A 21,315-nucleotide genomic window follows, 5' to 3' on the forward strand; every position below is an offset into this window, starting at 1 on the left:
ATGAGCTTACATTCCAGAATATAGCATTGCATCGGCATCAATCATAACCCACACGATCTACTTAAAGGGTATTTTATCAGCTTCAAACTCTTCAGGGGAATTAAGAATTTATAGCTGGGTGCAATTTTGCCGTTATTTACATTGAATTTATTTGATGGGGGTTTTTTTATAGTCTTCCCAATGACATTAGAGGGATGTCCTTGAACAACGTGGAAAAACATGGCATTTGTTTATGAGAAACTATGTATAGTTATCCATCAATACCAAAATCTGGTAAATCACCAACATCTCCAATAGATAGTAGCCAGGATGCAGAACCTTGCAGAAATTTTTGATAATACTATCAACTTAACATTAAATCTACACGTTTGGATCAGATTCGGAAAGCTATATGGATAGCCACACTTTTTAGAGGGAGAAAGGAAGAATAAAATTCTGCTCCTTGAACAGAAGGATGATTCTGTATACAGCTCCTTGGGTATGGGTGCTATTACGATTTACCGGTAAATGTTTGCCCACTGGAGAATAGAAAAATCCCATAATTTCCTTACTGTTGTTGAAAAGAAGGGGGTGTGGATCATTGATGTCTCCATACTAGGTGACAGTCGAATTGATGAAAAACAACAAGAAAAACGTAGCCAATATTGGGATCTTAAAATCAAACTACAACGATTCTGGCATAAACCTGTACAGGTAGTCCCAGTAGTAATTGGCACACTGGGTTGTGCTGGCATTTGAAAACAATAAACATTGATAAAATCATGATCTGTCAGTCGCAAAAGGTCACCGTACTTGGATCTGCACGCATCATACAAAAATACATTGCACAGTCCTAGACGCTTGGGAAGTGTTCGACTTGTGATATTGTGATACGAAATTCAGCATATAAACCTCGTTTGCTGTGTATTACTGTTTTTCGTGAATAAAATAATAATAATCAGAAGTATTATGCATTCTACCTGCTGTAAAGTAGCAAATTATTTATTACTGGGCATACTCATGGAAAGATGTTTTATGTCCCAAGTTACCTAGCATGCTAGATTTTAGTGGTAGGTTTTTTAAAATAATTTAAATGGTGCTTGCTTAAATTTGGCTACAGTTATTTTCCTTTTAGCAACAAAGAGAGAAAAAAAACTATTACCAGCTTCTTAACAGCAAGAATTAGCACAAGTTTAGTTCAGAGAGTTTGTGGGGTATTTTCATAGAAGCATAAATATATGAAAAATCAACAGAAAGTGGCGAGGAACACAGCACATAACTTCTATCTTTTGACAAGGACTATAAGTTTGAGTTCTTCGAAGATTTCCCCGGGTGTCACTGATATCTATTTACATATGAAATTTCTGGATTAGTTCCACTTTTGACATTTTGAAAGAGATGGAAGAAATGTAGGGGAAAGAGAGCATCAAGAATGAGAGAGCAACTAGGGTGATATTTGCAAGTGATTCTGTGAGGAGCAGAATCCTCAAAGTTGTCTTCATGAGAAGACATGAGATGTTTAATTTAATAAGCTGGCTAATTCTAAAGGTTAAAACTAACCTCTTAAGTTAAACTCCAAAATAAATGATGTGGCTTTTCCAATATCTATTCATCAAAATCTTGGTACCATGTATTAGTTAAGTTCTTGATTGCAATACTTGAAGCCTCCCTTGCTCATATATCATATTTATACCATAGCAGTTCACAAGCATGGTATATGAGCAAAAGAGGTTTTGCTCATGGTCATTTATACCATGGCTACCTTCCATTTGGATTACTGCAATGTGCTATACATGGGAGCTGCCTTAGAAGATTAGGCAATGGGATAGTAGGACAGGGATGGTAGGCATGATGGTGCGCTTATGCAGGCTCCTTACTTCTTAGAAATGGGGAGAGGTCAGCTGTAGATAGTCTAAGGTTAAAGTTTTGGAGATTTGGGGAAGAAACCAGAGACTCAGGTAGTGCATTCCAGGTATTGATCACTCTGTTGCTGAAGTCGTATTTTCTGCAATCGAGTTTAGGTTTGTATCTATTGTGTGCTCACATATTGTTGTGGTTGAAGCTGAAGTAGTCATTGACAGGTAAATGATTTTATGCACTACATTTAATTCGACAAAGGCGACAAAGTTCTAGGCTATCTAAGGCCAAAATTTCAAGTCTGGTGGAATAAGGTATTCTATTGCGATCAGAGGAGTGGTGATGATACACACAGTGATGGATACTCCCAGTTTTGCCCACATGATATATATAAACTGCACTGGCTTCCAGTTTCCTTCTATTCAAAGTACTGGTTATTACCTGTAATGACCTCTATATAACCAGGGATCAGGTTATTTGTGGAACTGCCACTCCCTAAGGACAATTGCTAACCTTACCAGTTTGGAAAGACTGAGCATGCTCGTAGTCTCATCTCTTAAACAATCACTTCCCTTAAAGCAGTACTTTTCAAATAGTGGGGTGCACCCCCTGGAGGGGGTGCGGAGTGATGCTGGTGTGTGTGTGTGACTCCAGGGAACGTGCCTTTTTTTTTTGCCGCAGGGAATACAGGTTTTTTGCACCAAACAATAGCACACAGCTCAGAGCAGGAGATATGAAGTGCAGATAACAAACCCTTAAGAGGCACCATGGAAAAATATTTAACAGGGATGAAAAGAAAGGAGGGGAAAGACGGAGATAATAAGTCAAACGTAAGTCTTCCGACGAGGGAATATGACAAAGTGAATGTAGCGCTTGGCTTCACTGTGACTTCGGTGGGAGACGAAGAAAGACTGGTATATCAAAAATTGTTGGCAGTGGACAGCATGAAGCCAAATAAGTTAATGCGTCACTTAGTTTTCAGTGAAGGGCAGCATACAAATCTAAATAATAATAATAATAATAATAATAATAATAATAATAATAATAATGATAATAATAATAATAATAATAATAATAATAATAATAATAATAATAATAATAAACCACATTACACCCCAATCACGCTGAAAAGCCACTTGAGTTTTTTCAGCAAAAACATGCTGAATACTGCACACAATTGTCCCAGTGGAAAGTTGGGTGTGCGCAAAATGTTTGCTTCTTACTTGGGCGGGGGTTAATAGAAAATAATTGAGAAGCACTGCCTTAAAGACAGTGGTGAGTTGCTCCCAGTTTGGCCCAGTAGTGGTGGCAGTGGGAGGCTCTGCCCACCCACCTCTGGGATGCGCACAAACCTGTAGCAAAAAACATTTAGAAGACAAAGAGTCTCATCCCTTAAATGCTGCCATGTTACAGAGCAAGGGAAGCATGCCTATTTGTGTGACAGCCTTGGCCTTATGGGATATATTTTCCCCTGCGATTTGGTAGACCCCTGTCCTTTTAACCTTCCAAAAAGCATTAAAGACCTGGCTTTCCCCACCCCTCACACTTTAGGATATGCATGCAAACTTTTAACTATAGTGCCAGGGTTTTTTAAATTATTATTATTATTTTAAATTATTATTATTATTGTGGATAGTAGATATTATTGTTATACTTTTCAGTTGTGAGCTACCCAGAGTTTGATTCAAGATGGGCAGCTATATAAAACAAACAAAATCTGGAATGGATAACTTTCAAGAAGAGTTTGAAAGTTCCATATGAGGAATTTATTTCCCCGCTTTAATTTTATAGTATTCAAAGCAGATTTCTTCAAGATGTTCAGTATATACTACAGATCAAGATGGTTGCCAAAAGTGGTGAAAAAAAGAAAAGTGACAAAACCTGTGTAAAGAGTCAAAGATGTGTGTCAGACAGTAAGATGAAAGGCTGTGAGAAATGCTGTTTATTTTGTAGTACTTTCCAACATGATTAAATAATCAGATATGTGACCATAGCCTGTGTTTAGAATATCATATTTGTTCTACTTTTTATTATGAATTATGTTTTCATTTTTTTGAAAAAATGGGGTTATAAGTACAGTGGTACCTCTACTTACGAAGTTAATTCATTCCGTGACCAGGTTCTTAAGTAGAAAAGTTTGGAAGAAGAAGCAATTTTTCCCATAGGAATCAATGTAAACACAAATAATGTGTGCGATTGGGGAAACTACAGGGAGTGTGGAGGCCCTGTTTCCTCCCAGGAGATTCCTAGAGAGGCCCCACGGAGGCTTCTCCCCATCTTTTACAGCCCTGTTTCCTCCCAGGAGACCCCACAGAGGCTTCTCCCCACCTTTCCCGGCCCTGTTTCCTCCCTGGAGATTCCTAGAGAGGCCCCACAGAGGCTTCTACCTGCGTTTTCCAATTACAGTTTCGGAGGCTTGGGTTTCTAAATGGAAAATGGTTCTTGAGAAGAGGCAAAACAATCTTGATCACCTGGTTCTTATCTAGAAAAGTTCCCAAGTAGAGGCGTTCTTAGGTAGAGGTACCACTGTATTAGACAATTGCATAAACAAGTGTCCATAGCCCCAATGGATTTTAGATTTCAACAAAAATTTTCCAGGTTATCTGAGAATTCCTGGAAAATTGTCCTATTGATTATTGTATATATTCATCAATTTTTCCAACTTTTTCAAAGCCACTGTTATCTTGTAATATCTGGCACTGTTTCTTCAGTGTTATGCTTTGCATGTTTCTTTTTCATGGGATGATCTCAGTCAAGGGATTTATAAGCCAGCACACACTGAACCCAATGATATCACAATGCGAGATCTGGCTGTTTAAAGATATCACTGAGGTCCAACAGAGAGAGTGATGTCAGTGCTTCTTGGACTAATTAAACAAATGTTCCTAATACGTTTGGGGTGTGATGACATCATTGAAAACAAAACTAAGTTTAATCCCATATTTTTACATAACCCTTCTTCTTTCCCGCCTGCTCTCTCTCTCTCCCCCCTCCTTTGATATCCATTCACCTTCACAAGAACAGTAAAACTGAAAAGCAGATAGAAGCTTGTACAGGTGAAACTCAAAAAATTAGAATATCATGCAAAAGTTCATTTATTTCAGTAATGCAACTTAAAAGGTGAAACGTGATACATGAGAGAGACTCATTACATGCAAGGCAAGATAGTTCAAGCTGTGATTTGTCATAATTGTGATGATTATGAGGTTCAGCTCATGAAAACCCCAAATCCACCATCTCAGAAAATTAGAATATTATATGTGATCAATAAAACAAGGATTGTAAATAGAACAATATTGGATCTCTGAAAAGTGTAAGTATGCTGAAATTAATTAGATTTTCAAATTGTGTTGTTTTGTTTCTTTGTTTCTTTGTTTAGGATGCTGTCCATCTTGCCTAGAGGAAGGAAGGAAGGAAGGAAGGAAGGAAGGAAGGAAGGAAGGAAGGAAGGAAGGAAGGAAGGAAAGCCCAGATGCATAACTGGTCAGAACCATCCACGCAACCAAATGTATGAATGCTGTGTATGTATCGGAGTGTGATTGCCATTTTTAATAATAACTTTTTATGGGGTTTTAGTTTGTTATGTTTTAACCTTAGATAATGTTCGACTTCTTTTACTGTTTTGTATCTATTTATATTGTACTCATACTGTTGTTGTAAGCTGCCCTGAGTTCTTCGGGATTGGACGGCACAGAAGTCAAATGAATGAATGAATGAATGAATGAATGAATGAATGAATGAATGAATGAATGAATGAACGCCAGAACACAATCTTCCCAAAACTCTTTAGCCAGGGTCAGAAGGGAAAGGGGAGGGGCGGAGGACATGATTGAAACATTTAAATAGGATAAATGGTTAAATAAGGTTCAGGAGGGAAGTGTTTTTAATAGGAAAGTGAATACAAGAACAAGGGCGCACAATTTGAGGTTAGTTCGGGGAAAGATCAGAAATGTGAGACAATATTATTTTACTGAAAGAGTCGTAGATGCTTGGAACAAACTTCCAGCAGACGTGGTTGGTAAATCCACAGGAACTGAACTGAAACATGCCTGGGATAAACATATATCCATCCTAAGAGGCAACTCCAGGTGGCAAATAACCAAATAATGTTGGAGTACTTATTTATCTGTGTTTTAAACTTTCCAAGCTTTACAACAGGTAGGCAAAAGATGATACGCACAAATTTATTTCACTGACCTTGAATCCCATCTTGCAATATGATCATTCACAGCGACTGCAAAGCTATTCTCATAAATTCTATTTTTAACATGCGAACTTGCAATGGATACTGTTGTATCTGGGATATTTTTGTCCGTGGTAAAATTTCATCAACCCATTTGTACAGTACACACATGATGATAGTTTTACACCAATGCTGCTGGGTGAGAGAAGCAGGGTAACACTGTGACTTCAGATGAAACTATACCACAATGAAACACACATTTTAAAAATCAAAAGGGCAAAGCAAAAAACAAAACAAAAACAAAACAACAACACCGTTCATACAATACTGGCTTCCAAAAAATGCTGAAAAATAACCCTAATTATTGCAAATTTGCCAAGCAAATAATAATTGTTCAAAGGATGTGGTAGAAAAATGAGCAGGCAAATAAATGGTCAAGTAGAAATTTGAGAGCAATATTGAATCATTTATACTAGGGCTCTCCAACGTTAGCAATTTTAAGACTTGGGGACTTAAACTCCCCAACTATCCCAGCTATCATGGGGAATGACTGTCTGGCAAATTCTGGGAGTTGAAGTCCATGGTCTTAAAGTTGCCTAGGTTAGATATCCCTGTCTACACCATTTTTTTTGCTAATAGCTTAGGCATTGATGTTGGAAAGACCAGAAAAGCTGAAATAAATATTTCCATTATGTTTTAACTAATTATTGAAGAAAAATATTGGCCCCTCATTTCACTATAATTACCTTATAGTTTGGGATGGACCCTTCTGGTGTGGGACATGATTCATGGCAACTGCTTTCATTGTCAAGCCTAGAACTACGGCGCGATTTGAATATTACCCACAAGATCATATGCTGCCACGTCCTACCAGTCAATGACTACTTCAGCTTCAACCACAATAACACAAGAGCACGCAACAGATTCAAACTTAATACGAACCGCGCCAAACTTGACTGTAAAAAATATGATTTCAACAATCGAGTTATCGGAGCGTGGAACTCATTACCGGACTCAATTGTGTCAACCCCTAACCCCAACACTTCTCCCTTAGACTCTCCACGTTCCTAAGAGGCCAGTAAGGGCCGTACATAAGTGCACTGGTGTACCTTTCGTCCCCTGTCCAATTGTCTTTCCTTTCTTTCACCTATCTTATATATTCTCTTCCTTTCTTATATCCTCTCCTCTAAGTTCACTTTCACCCTCTTTTATATTATCACATGTCTATTTTTCTTCCTATGTATTTGTGTATTGGACAAATGAATAAATAAATTAAATAAATAAATAAATTGTCCCTTGCCTACCTTTGAAGACAGTACCAGTCCAGAAGAAATCTGCAAAATAGAGATGCATAATTATCTTTATTTTAATAGAATAGAATAGAATAGAATTTTATTGGCCAAGTGTGATTGGACACACAAGGAATTTGTCTTGGTGCATATGCTCTCAGCGTACATAAACGAAAAAGATACATTTGTCAAGAATCATGTGGTACAACACTTAATGATTGTCATAGGGGTCAAATAAGCAATGAAGAAACAATCAATATTAATAAGGATCAATCAGTATTAATTTAAGGATCATAATCAAATAATCAAAGAGGAAGTTCCAGGTGTGGACATGATGAGACTTAAAGTAACGATTCCTGCTTGTCCTCTTTCAGCTTCCCTAACCCACCTCTTCTTCATTGGTAATTAAGCACAAGCTTGTAGTGTGTGCTGACTTCCACTCTCAAGGGTGGCACTGCTGACTCATTTCTAAGTCCATCTTTTGCAGGGAGATTTCCTGATGTGACTCTGTCATGCCATTTCTCAGAAGCTGATGAATTATGCTTTTGAATGTCAGCCAAAAGCTATAAAATTGCACCTGGCTAAACTGCTTCTCCTAGGGCAGGAGAATTTTGTCCCATTTGTCTCTGAAACTAGCTAAAAGAACATGGTGTCTAGATCAATTTGCCCTGGAAAATGGCTATGCATTCATTCTTTCTCCCAAGAGCCTCACGTATTATCAATTGTGACCATGCTCAAGTTGAAAAAGAACAAGAAAAGAAAGTCCTCTCCAACATAACTTTTGATCTTCTCATTGTAGCAAAGGCTATTTAATCCTGTTTGCTACCCACAGAGTTCTTCGGAGAGGGGCGGCATACAAATCTAAGTAATAAATAAAATAAATAAATAAATATTAGAAAACTCAGAGAGACAACCTTAAAATAAATATTCAGACACTGCTGGGCAAGCAAAGAGAACAGAAATATTCCTAAATTCCTGGGAAGGAAGGTAATATTAAGCAGTCTGATTGTGTTTGTCTTCGCTTCCTTCTTGTACCCCATGTTTAATTCCTAGGGGGGGGGGAGTAAAGGACGATGATAATGAATGAGGAAGAGGTGAAAATGTCTCGGGAATGTCCATATAGAAAAACAAAATGTAAAAAAAAAAGGTATTTGGTGAGCAGAGCTTATATGTGAAGAATTGACAATTGACACCAGGAATTCTCAGCTGTACAAATTGAGAGACGGTGTGAATTCTTGGTGCCTTATTCAGGAAGAACATCCCCAGTACCCATCTTTGCACACTTTGAGAAACTCTACCTTGATTTGGTTGAAGAATTTGTATTATCCTTGTTATACAGAAGCCTTGAGGCCAAACTCGCAGAAAAAGAAACCCTGAGAGCCTTTGCTGGGGATTTTTGGCTGAAACATTTCCAAGGAAACTAATTGAACTTCATTAAAACCAGGCCAAACACATAAGGATATCTTCTCGAAAGATTTTGCTGAAGCCTTTTCTATGGTTCTGTTGTTTCTCCTGAAACAAAGTAAAACATTGGCTTTATTCTTTTGTTTGATATTGACTTGCCATGTTTTGAAAGAGTGATTATTTTTCTCCCGGCAGTCTCTGAGACATAAGCCATTGCCTCTTAAAAGTGAATGTTAAGACACATACAATAGCTATGAACTATGTTTTAATTAGGCTGACAAACAAAGATAACTTTGTTAATGGATTACTAAACTGGGCATGTTTTCCCATTCTCCCACTCCCCCTGCAGGGTGCATAGTCCAGTGCTTGTCTGAAATTGCTTTCAAGTTCCAAGATTCAGCACAGGATTTTGCATTTCACCAGCACAAGTGTGCAAACTTTTTTTAAAGGGGATCAGTGAAGAGAAAGGGATTTGACTGAGGAACATCAAGAGAAGAACAAGACATCTGTAGGCATCCTCAGATTTCCTTGAATGTCAAGGCCAATGATGGGATATGAGGTGCTAAAATTCTAAGAATCCTTGGCATTGTCATGTTTTTTCACTCAGAGATTGGGAAGTGGGATTCTCATTCTGTAACCATTGCTACGGTTGGTGTATTTTGCAACTATTCTGTTAGGATAAAAGGCAATTTTTAAGCTGGTCCCGAAAGGATTACACTTTAGTTTTAGCAGCAAAAATAGTGTTTAATCCAGTTGTTACATACCAAATCAATTCCAAGCAATTGTCAGCTGAGGCCACAAATAAAAATCAACAAACACTGGAACAATATACAGGAGGCACAATTTGGGGGAAATAATAAGATCCAGATATTGTACTGTCTTTGATTATTGGGATAACAGATTTATGTCCTTCCACCCAACTTCTAATGTGCGAACAGATCCACATAGTTTCTTGGAAAGAGGATATTGGAAGAAGGATTAGCCTACCTCCAAACTACTTGATGGTCTCAGTCTAGATTAGTTTTCAAATCTTCAACAGTTAAAACCATAATGTGACTAACTTCTGCACTAGCTTGACATAATGACAATTTGATATAAATATCACACCTTGGCTATTCTTATCTCTAGAATGCCTTCATAGTAAATTCAACATTGGTTTCATTTTTTAAATTAGGGAACTTTGCATGTTATATTGCTTAGAAGTAGCCAGAACATACTTTTTTAAATATTTTGGAAACAGATGGCAGTGAATAAAGAAGATGGCTTCAGTGTCATTTGTCTTTCCAAATTGATTTTGTAGTGGGTTCTTGAATTTTGATTCCATTGACTACAGGGCTCCTTTTTCACTATTTTAAATAAGATATAACTGTTAGGATTATGAAGAAAGCTTTGGAAATTTACATTTAATTTCTACCCGGCATGAAATGTTTAAGGTGTTTTATTTTCTTCCTACTGATAGAATACAGTATCCTCACTTCCCCCACCACTGCCACTTGCTATTCCTTGATTTGAAGGAAATATAAACTTTTCTGATAAAATGATTAATTGTGCTGATGTAGTACAAGGACCTGCAGACTAGAAGGGTCTCCATTGTATTACCTGTATATTTACTTCATTATAGTAGATAGGAAGAGTGTTGCCTCATATCTTTTTCTGTAACATCTCACTAGCTATTATTGGGGGGAAATATCAGGTAGTTTGGGAAGAAGAATTTCCCAAAGAAGATAATGGTCATAGTAATCACCTCATGCAAGCTAAAAGAACTACAAGCATTATTCAAGACACCCAGTGACTCAAAGGAGACTGAATTGTACTTACCAAAATACTTTATTTATCATTTATATCATTTATCACAGGATATTCTATTTTGGGAGACAGCATACCAACAGCTGTACTTGTTGCACGCTAAGTTCTTCATAAATGCTTATATGTTCAGACACATAAGCAAAAGTTTAAAAGATTAAATATAAAACTACTAAATTACTGTTACCACCCTGAATCAGTCAAACATGTTGCATTAATTTATTCATATCATGTCATTTTATTGAAAAAGCACCACTGACTGGGTAGCAGTGATTTATAATTTATTTTTATTTTTAATGTAATTATTTAGAAAAATTGAAGATGACAGATACAATTTTAGAAGATTTACCCTAATGTAAGATAGAATGCCTCTTCTAAGTTAATATTTACTGCCATAGATATATGGATATCGACATTGCTATACTGAAAAGCCAAGAAACAGGAGCTTTCTTTTTCAAAAGGATGTTCTTTAATAATATGCAATTCATTCAGAAAGGATATATTATCATATTATAATATTTACAATAATCAACAATGTCATTTGATTATTTGAATCAGTTTTATAATGAATATTGTCTTTTTGTTTTGTTTTTATTATTTCTATTAAGCAATGACAAATTAAACGCTGTATAGTTCATTGGAATTGTCAACAGAGTGCAAACCCAATTACTGAGTTTAAGAACAGAATAAAGCCTACATATATTTATCTTTCTGCATCCAAGCTTTGCATTGATATGGTTGTGAACATCTTGCTCCTTGATTTCTTATTGTAGGTCTATTGTAACCACCTTCAATTCATTTTACACACAAACACACACAGAGGAGAGAGAGGTGGGGAGATGGCGAGAGAGACTGAGTTAATATGTCTGTGACAGTGACTTTTATAAATGTACCATGACATTCCATGCAGGTGTGTGTCATTCTGAAGGGTTGTGATTGGAGTCTGCTAAAACTCTACCTAAGGCAGTGTCAGGTTCTTTTCAAAGCTTGGCTTTTAAATATAGAAGTCCATCTGTTTCAGACAAGCACTGGCCAGTGCACCTGGGAGCCATTAGAAGTACAGATCAACTGGAGACAAAACCTGTTTCATGGTTATAAGGCAGTCATGCAGGGAATTCCCAAGTGGTAGGTCACAACCCACCAGCAGGTAGCTTGAACTTTGGAAGTGGGTCATTAGAGCCAGGTGTTGATTGAAAAGGATGGCATGTGGGCTCCAACCAAACCTATAGTAGTGTGCAATATAGATAAAGAAGCTTCACTTCCTAAGGGATGGGACTTCTTTTTGAAACAAGCGATGGATTTTCTGGTTGAGTTTACTCAAACCTTTTTAAAATTTGCACAGCTATTCAGCATCCCCAGGACTGGACCAGAATGAAAGCCCGGGCAGCTAAAATTGTTTTATTCCTGTTTCACAATCTCAGATCATGCTTCATAGGTTAAAAAAACTACTCTCAATACAAATCAAATAAGATTATAAATAACTAATTAGGGCAATGAGGGCATTCAACTTGGAGATTCTGTTTGAAGGCACTTCAGAACCAAATTTCTAAACCAAAACAATGATTTAATTTGAATGACTAGATAGTCAAATTCCTCTGAATTGATTCAAACCACATTGGTGTATCTCTGAAGCATGTACAGGTGCTTAGGTAAAGTCCCAAAATAGATTTGAATCAAACTGACCTGGTTTAAATTAATCCAATCATACTGCACGAGTCAAAAAGAGGGCGGGTAAAATATTTACTGACCCCTCACATCCTGGACACAAATTGTTTCAACTCCTACCCTCAAAACGTCGCTACAGAGCACTGCACACCAAGACAACTAGACACAAGAACAGCTTTTTCCCGAATGCCATCACTCTACTAAACAAATAATTCCCTCAACACTGTCAGACTTTCTACTAAATCTGCACTTCTATTCTACTAGTTTTTCTCATCATTCCTATCACCCATTTCCTCCCATGTTGACTGTATGACTGTAACTTGTTGCGTATATCCTAAGATTTTTATTAATATTGCTTCTTCATTGCTTATTTCACCCCTATGACAATCATTAAGTGTTGTACCACATGATTCTTGACAAATGTATATTTTATTTTATCTACGTTGAGAGCATATGCACCAAGACAAATTCTTTGTGTGTCCAATCACACTTGGCCAATAAAAAATTCTATTCTATTCTATTCTATTCTATTCTATTCTACTCTACTCTACTCTACTCTATTCTATTCTATTCTATTAATATTTTTGTAAAAATTGAATTGACTATGCATATTATGTTGACCTAAGACATTGGGGCATGCCTCCCTGGGTGTGTGTGGAGCGATGTGACCCCAGGGAATATGCATAGTCCCTCTGGATCGATTCCCCTGATGGGGAGTGTTTTCCCAGTTGCACACTACTCCAAGCCCGGAAGACAAGGTGGCCAGGCAGAGTGGGGAGGCTACGTGGGTTCTTGTTTTCAGCAGGTACCACGGTACCCATGAATGGCATGACAAACCTGCTGCTGGACAAGGAGGAGAATCCTCTGCAGCTGGGTGAAAGCTTTGAACAGCACCCTAAAGCCTCCTTCCACATCATTCGCTGTGAGGCAGAGGCAGCACTTATGAGCCAGGCCGGACCTCAAAACATCAGTTGGATTAAACTGGCCTGGCCCCATGTCAAAAGAGGGCCATAACCAGGGTAGCCTATGCCTGCCTAACCAAAAACAGGCTCCAGTGAGTTTAATGTGACTTACTCCCAGGTAAGGGGGTAGAGCAGCCTTCCCCAGTCAATAGTTTGCTTTCAGCTTATAAGTAAAATAATAAATATTAACACTAAAGTTCCATTGGGGCCCAGATCAGAGAGTTGTGTGAGGGGAGGGAGCAAAATATTTACTTCTTCCTGGGGGAGCATAACATAAAATAATTGAGAAGCACTGACTTAAGGGACTCGGCTTCATTTGCATAGGCATATACCAAATATTATTCTTCCTGCTTGAGCAGGTTTTAAATTACTACTTCAAGCCTCTTTATAGTTAGTCAAGGTGGCTGTGACTAAAATTTGATTATGGTTGGGGAAGTTTTATGCTCCATTAATGACTGATAGGATACGATCCCCTAAAATATGCTTTACAGATTTGGGTTTTGTACTTATTTATCTTCTATATTTTCTTTCTTCTATTGAGGAGAAAAAAAATTCTGAAAAGAAAGAAAGAAAGAAAAAGAAATGAAATTTACTTATATACCTTTTCTCAATTGGCATGCCTTATATTCAGAGCTCGTTTTTAAGCCTGAGCTCTTTATATTCTACAAAATAAGTGCTGTCAGATAAATAGTATAAAACCTGTCCTTTTAAAATGAGCAATGCTACCTACCTGCTTGTTTCTGATACATTTTGCCATGATTCTGAGGACTAGAAACTCACCATTTAAAAAACATGAAATTAAAGCTCTACTCCTCAAGAATCTATTTATCTGCCCTGGATAAATTTGAGGGAAAGCTTATTTCTCTGCTTCCAGAATTCCAGAAAGTAAACATCCTAACATACGATGTATGAAATGCAAACCTTATGATCTGTGTCTTTACATGTTAAACACATTAAACAGATTTTGTTTAAGTCCTGTGCCTCTTGATAGCCTGAAGCGACTTCTAAAGATACGCAAGGCTGAAGCTCCTTGTTTGGAAGGGTTATATGAAACTGAAAGAAAGGAATCCATCATTCATTTGTGACAGCTCTTTGGAGCATGAATCAAACTGAAGTAACCCAAGTAGGAGGTGTCAGAATTCTAACTGAGGATGTAAAAGATGATTAACAACTGGTGAGTTATGACTAGCAGGGTCCTTGCATTTGAAGAAAAGCCTATCTATAAAGCAATTCAAGCTTTGCCTGGAAGTAGCTAGGGGCAGGGAGGGAGAGAGAGAGAGAGAGATGAAGGAAGGAAAAAAGGAAAGGAAGGAAGGAAGAAAAGAAAGAAAGAAAGAAAGAAAGAGAAAGAAAGAAAGAAAGAAAGAAAGAAAGAAAGACCATTTGCCATGGAATGGCTTTCATATTCCAGAGGCTTTAGCCAAAATATTCAGTAATGCTGTAAATGTCCCAGCTTTAGGTTCCTGTATAAGCCACAAAGATTTCTCAGGCAGAATAGCCCTAAACCATATCACTTTATATACCAGCTGCTCTTTCTCCCTTTCTCACAAATATCTAGTGCAAAATTAGAACATGTTTATTATCTTTGCGGAGAGCCAGTTTGGTGTACTGGTTAAGGCACCAGACTAGAAACTGGGAGAATGAGTTCTAGTTCTGCCTTGGGCACAAAGGCAGCTGGGTGACCTTGGGCCAATCACATTCTCTCAGTCCTTGCAAGGAAGCAGTGGGGAACCACTTCTGAACAATAAACTTACCAAGAAAACTGCAGGGACCTGTCAAGGCAGTTTCTGAGAATTGGACATGATTGAATGGAAGGGGGAGAAAAACCCCTCTATTATGCATTTTATTGAATAAAGTATGTATTTGGAGTCTTCCCTTTTTCCATGGCAGTCTTCATACTGCTATTTGTTTTTTAAGATGATGAATAAGTTAAGTTAGCTGTAGAGAATAGCTTGCATCTAGTTCTCCCCTGTCCCTATTATTGTCTCAGTCTCTCTTTAACTAATGTTAAATCCTATCTTTGTCATAACTAATACCTCTGCCATGAAATAGAACCAGTATGATGCTTTAACATTCTCTGTTGGAATGCCAGGAAATAGTGAGACAATGAAGAGGAATGGCAATATCTCGGTATATAGAATAAGGAAGCAGGTCATTAACAAAATTTGCATTTATTGAATATTCACCTTAATCCATTAACAAAAAGCATAATAAAATATTTTTAAATGACTACCTGAAATCTCTACACTACTTCTTATATCTAATATCTTTGTTTATTGCCTACTGTGTCTGTAGCATACCAGATACTATTTATGTGTGTTAATGGTCAAATGGTCAATTCAGTACATGTAAGCTACCAAATGTTGATTTAGTCCCCAAATGAATCAAAGAGACAATCTCCGTGTAGGAAGGTAGGGACCCAGGAGCTTACAATTAGTACAGCCATCTTCAATAAGAGTAAAGTGGAAGAAGGTAATTTACAATTCTGTTTCCATTGATTCATTCTTTTTCTTAAATGTTAGTTCAATTCCTTTTTCTTTTCTACCCAACTATATAATTTTCCCCAAACTGTGTAGTAGTCTTTATTTTGTTTATTCTGTAGTTTGTATGTTAATTTGCTTAATTTAGCACAATCTAGCATTTTCCCAATCACCATTTCTTCATTTGGTATATTTTCCTTTTTCCAAGTTTGTGCAAACACCAACCTTGCTGAAGTTAATATATGCTTTATCAAATAGTAATCTTCCTTACTATGCTGTCCTCTAATTATTCCCAAAAGATACATTTCTGGTTTCATTTCCAATTGATAATTTAACATTTCTTTCAACCAGTTTTGAATCCTAGACCATATTTTTTCTATTTCTGGACATAACCACCAAATATGATAATATGTACCTATGGCAGATTTGCATTTCCAGCACTTATTACTTATGTTTGGAAGAATTTTGGCTAAACATGCTGGAGCATAATGCCACCAATAAAATATCTTGTGTAAATTTTCCTTATACGATACCAACAATGTCATCTTATAATTAATTTTCCATAATTTTTCCCAATTGTCTAACTGAATAGAATAACCAAAATTTGTCATTCATGCTATCATATTATGTTTGACTACTTCCTCTGTATTTTCATAATTTAGTAAATAATTGTACATTTTGGTAATAAATTTTTTATCTGATCCTATTAAGATTTTATCTATTTTCACTAGGTTTTTTACAAATTTCAAATTCAATTAGGTCTTTCAAAAATTCAAAAAGTATTAAGCTAATTCATTTTGTGTTTTTTTTAATATCTGAAAGTTTGTCTGTATGTCTTGTTTTGTTTGTTTTTATTAAAATAAATAAAAAAGTTAAAAAAAGAGAGAAAAGGGGAAGAAGATGTGGGAGAAGAACAAGACCCCAAGATTATTAACTGCTTGCAAAGGAATGCAATTCTGTTTACTGCAATTATGAACTGTCAGCCTGGAAGAAATTTTATTGGTGGCACAGTGGTTAGAGTGCAAGCTACTTGCACTGGTTGGTAAATCCACAGTAACTGAATTTAAACATGCCTGGGATAAACATATATCCATCCTAAGATAAAATACAGGAAGTAGTATAAGGGCAGACTAGATGGATCATGAGGTCTTTTTCTGCCGTCAGTCTTCTACGTTTCTATGTTTCTACTTCGGCTGATTGCTGGCTGTAGTTCACCCGTTCAAATCTCCCCAGGCTCAAGGTTGACTCATCCTTCCATCCTTCCAAGCGGGGTAAAATGAGGACCTAGATTGTCCGGGGCAATATGTTGACTCTGTAAACCAATATGTTGACTCTGTAAACCACTTAGAGAGGGCAGTGAAGCGCTATATAAGTCTAGGTGCTATTGCTATTTATAAGGGAATTTTTACTAAAAGTAGTCTTTAAAACTGATCTGTTTTTCCATCCTCCTCCTTTCTTTCTGTTTTTTTTATAGCCCTGAAGCAATAATTTTATGTGCAGCAACTTGCTGAGCAATGAATGACCTTTCCATGATATCATTTAAGTCAGCTGACCCTCTTATCTATTTTATGGTTTCTTCTGACAAAGTTTTGCAAAGAATGTGGGAAAGTACCCAAATAATTTAATTTGATACCTATTAACTAGAATTATAAATCTTGGACAGCTCTTGAAAGAAATATTCTTATCCCTTATGTTGAAACACAATATCTATTTACAGATCTGTTTGCAGACTAAAAATGATTAATCTTACTGGGTAAATGTATATGGAAGTGCTAATGACAAACAATGTTCAAACATCATGGAATGACCTCCTTCAATGTCCAGAACAGTAGTTTTAATTGTGCTGCATACTTGGAGGGGGCTGTAGAAATAATAATAAAAAAGATTCTATAGCCAGGCCTATAAACAATTCATTCCTTGAATGGCATTTCTATGGCTCCTTAATTATTTCAATGAATTGCAATATCTTTTCCAAATTTGCATCGCTACAATTTCCTTGCATACATTTTAGCTACCAAGAATATACATTTCTTGCTTTAATGTATCTAATGTTCACATATATTCCATTCATTCATTCTCTAGAAACTATAACAGCTAATGTAGAGACAGAGAAGGAACGATAACCATTAGTTCCTCTGCTTTTGTCCCATGTACATCTACCTCAGTTTTTTGGTTTCAGATCTTGCTACATTGGTAGTCCCCTCGCCCTTTCTCTCCTGAAAGGCTTGAGCTCACAAAATTAAAGTAATGGAATCCTATTTTAATGAATGTAAAATATGAGAAAAAGTTATTTCTCCCATTGTAGCACATTTTAAAAATCTGGCTTTGAAACTTTTGTGTATTCAACATGTAGCCTCTCTGTGGCGTTCTTGATGCCCTTTGATTTTAGGTCTTTGCAGACTTTTCTTTACCAACAACTAGATAACCTCATCAATACATACTGATGGTATTACCTACCTGAGTAAGAAAAGTCTTCAAGGAAACAACCAAGTTCAAGGACACCAATAACTCCTCAGCTATAGATATTTTCTTCTGTTGGATGTATTCTGCCCTTCTGAAGTCAATCATGTGTTCAATGCTTGTGTATTCAAACATAGTTGTGATGTTGTAGCCTCTCCTCCCTCCCCCATTAAGAGTTTATGGGCTTTATGAATCATGGCAAGTACCAAACACTACTCTCAGTATTGGGAATTATTGAATAAAGCTTTAGCCTAGGCTACAGATTGTACTTTCTCTGCTGCCATTATATATACAAGCATCAAAGGTATCCTATCCAAATAAAAGCACATCAGAAAAAAGACCAGATGCTGTTCATTAAAACTGGGTAGCTGCAGGGCTCTTATGATATCAGCAAGGACTTTAAGCAATGGGATTTATTTCAGCCCACCTCTTTCCACTTTTCTACAGAAAGTTAAGAGACTAAAATAGAAACCATTTGTCTTGTATTAAAAATATTGAATGCATTATTCTATGGATTGATTTCTCCTGGAACACTATAGAATGACTGGGGTGGCCCAGGAAGATGTTGACAGCATTGAAGCAAGTAGGTTTTCCCCCTGCTGAGCAGGCTGAATCATGCTTCAATAAATCTTCTTTCAAAAAGATATAATTATGGTGAGTCTCATAATCTCAGTTGAACGGTGGTATCTCCCATCACATAGACAAACACTTAAGAGATCCCCAAGAAAGGATATTTGATTCCCTGAAAAAACAGATGGGAGAAGAAACATCAGCTAGCTAAGCTTATTTTTGGAGGATATACAACTATGCCAAATCCCACCCACAAGGTTTCATCTTTTGTCCTTTAAACTGGCCTGTGATACTTGACAGTGTCTACAACCATATCGTTTCTCCCTTTTCCAGACCACTCAGGATCATCAAATCTAAAGAAAAGTATGCCAGAGAAAGGAGCTCCGTGTACAATTCATGTCAGAGGTGGGTTCCTCCCAGTTTGGACTGGATCACCCAAACTGGAAGCAAGCTGCTGGTGACATCATGACAAAGTCGCAGAACCAGTTCAGTTGGTGCCAGTCCATGGGAGCTGCTTTCTTCTTCTGAGCATGTGCAGAAGCTGAGTCGCCATCTTGTTTTTGTCTTTAAAAAATTTTCTACACCGTGCATATGTGCTTTGCACATGCACAGCCATGAGACACTGCCACGCAGCACTGGAGGAAGCAAAACCAGCAGCGAGGTAAATTAAAACCCACCCAATGTAGATAATTTCACTAAAGGAATATACTGTTTGCAAATGGCTGTGAAAAAGAACATGAGAGAGAGAGAGAGAGAGAGAGAGAGAGAGAGAGACAGACAGAGACAGAGACAGAGAGACAGAGAGAGAGACAGAGAGAGTCTCAGCTATAGATGGTTGCTTGGGGTTTTAATGTTGTGGTATGTTCATATCCTGCACTAGGATACAGCCAGACAAGCTGTAACCTCTAAAACCAAAGCTGCTAGAAGTGGAGCCAGCAAAGAATTCACACCCTGAACTGTAAACCCTCCTAACTAATCCCAAATGTATTTGGAAGCCAATTATGGCCACTCTATTCAGCACATGTTTCTTTTTCACCTCCTACTTTGCCCATTGAGGTGTGCTTTTAGAGCAAATGCTGATACCTGAATGGATTTTTTTTCATTCATCTTTGTTAGATACAAAAACAAAGGTTATAAGTACAGTGCTCTCCTCTGAAGCCTGCACTATGTTTAAATTAAGAACCCACAGGATAGAGCTTCTGTGCCAATAATTGTTGCACACAATGCATCATATTGTTTTCTACAGAATTGTTAAAGGTGCACCTGGTCATCCTATCCATGAATGGATCTACTAAGAATATCAGATTAACTCATCTTTACTTGAATCCTGTTTCTAAATGGCTGATGGTAATCCTCATATGGCAAGGAAAAACGGGATTCTTAATGTGGAGGTGGAAGAAGGAATCAATTGAGTTCTTCCTTCTTGTTCTGTCTGGGTGCCCCCAGACTTCAACACCAACTGGAAAAAGCAGCCAGACATGCTGGTAAAAGCAAAAGCACTTTATAGTTTGAAAAATAAACACAGAGAAAAACCTGTTCTTCCCAACAGGCAGGCTATGAGACTTCACAGCAGAGTCCTGATGGCCAGACAATACAGCAGACTTCTTGCTGGCACACCCACCACTGTAGAGAATAAGACCCACACCTTTCCCCCCCAAGGTTTCAGTATTCAAAGTCACAAACCAGAATTCCAAGACGCCAAAGATCACAGCCAGGTCCCAGGACTCCCAAAGATAATACTCCACAAGCCAGGAAGGGTGGGTCTGCCTTTTCAGCCTTTCCAGAGAGCACCACACCCAAACCCAGCTGTTGCCTCTTTAGTGCTGAAAGTACCTGGCTAATTGTCCCCTTCGTTGTGTTGCTCTTCTCTGCCGGAGATCGATTATTGCTTGTGCATTTTCATCTAAGGAATCCAGGCTGCTTGCTGGGGAGAGCTCCCTCTCGGGGGACTCTGGCTGTCCTCCCTCTCCCTCAGCCTGAGATTCCTCCTCCCCGTCTGCCTGAACCTCCTGTTCCTCATCCTCCCCCTCTGAGCAGGAAGCCGGCAGAGGATCAGCCGTTCCCTGAGGGGCCTGAGACGGAATCACAGCACTTCTGATATTACAAAGTGGTATATGATAATTAGAAAGTAGAAATTTAGAGAACTTGAACTGGGCTTTGCAAAACCTGAATCCTAGCCAGTTGTCTCAATTGTTCAGGACTATTAGGAACATACAAATCACCCATGAACCACTCCTACACTGGTTCTGAAGAAATTGTATAATTTCGGAGCTCATTTAAGTTTTTCTCTCTTCAGAATTCCTCATATTTTCACCAAAGGTTTTATTAAGGAAACAACTGAGAATCGTAAGCAATCTTCATGTCTCAAGGAAAGTGACAAGCATCTCAAATGAGAAAGAAAAGTAAAAAGATGAAAACAGTATATTTCCTCTTTGTACCAAGTTATTGTTTCATCAAATTTGCCAAATTAATTGGTACAGTTCAAGATTATTATTTTTTCAATCTTGGTTCCTGCTGATTTCCTGGACGTTGGCATATCAGGGAGTCTTTGTTGACTCTAGAATACTGAGTTTAAGATTGATCTGAAATGGAAATGCTGAACAGCTTCCCTTAGCGAACACACTGGGAGGAAGAGGGTGGTGCTCTAGGAGGCTAGATTGCAT

This window comes from Erythrolamprus reginae, chromosome 1, assembly GCF_031021105.1.
Source record: "Erythrolamprus reginae isolate rEryReg1 chromosome 1, rEryReg1.hap1, whole genome shotgun sequence".
In the NCBI taxonomy this organism is placed as follows: domain Eukaryota; kingdom Metazoa; phylum Chordata; class Lepidosauria; order Squamata; family Dipsadidae; genus Erythrolamprus; species Erythrolamprus reginae.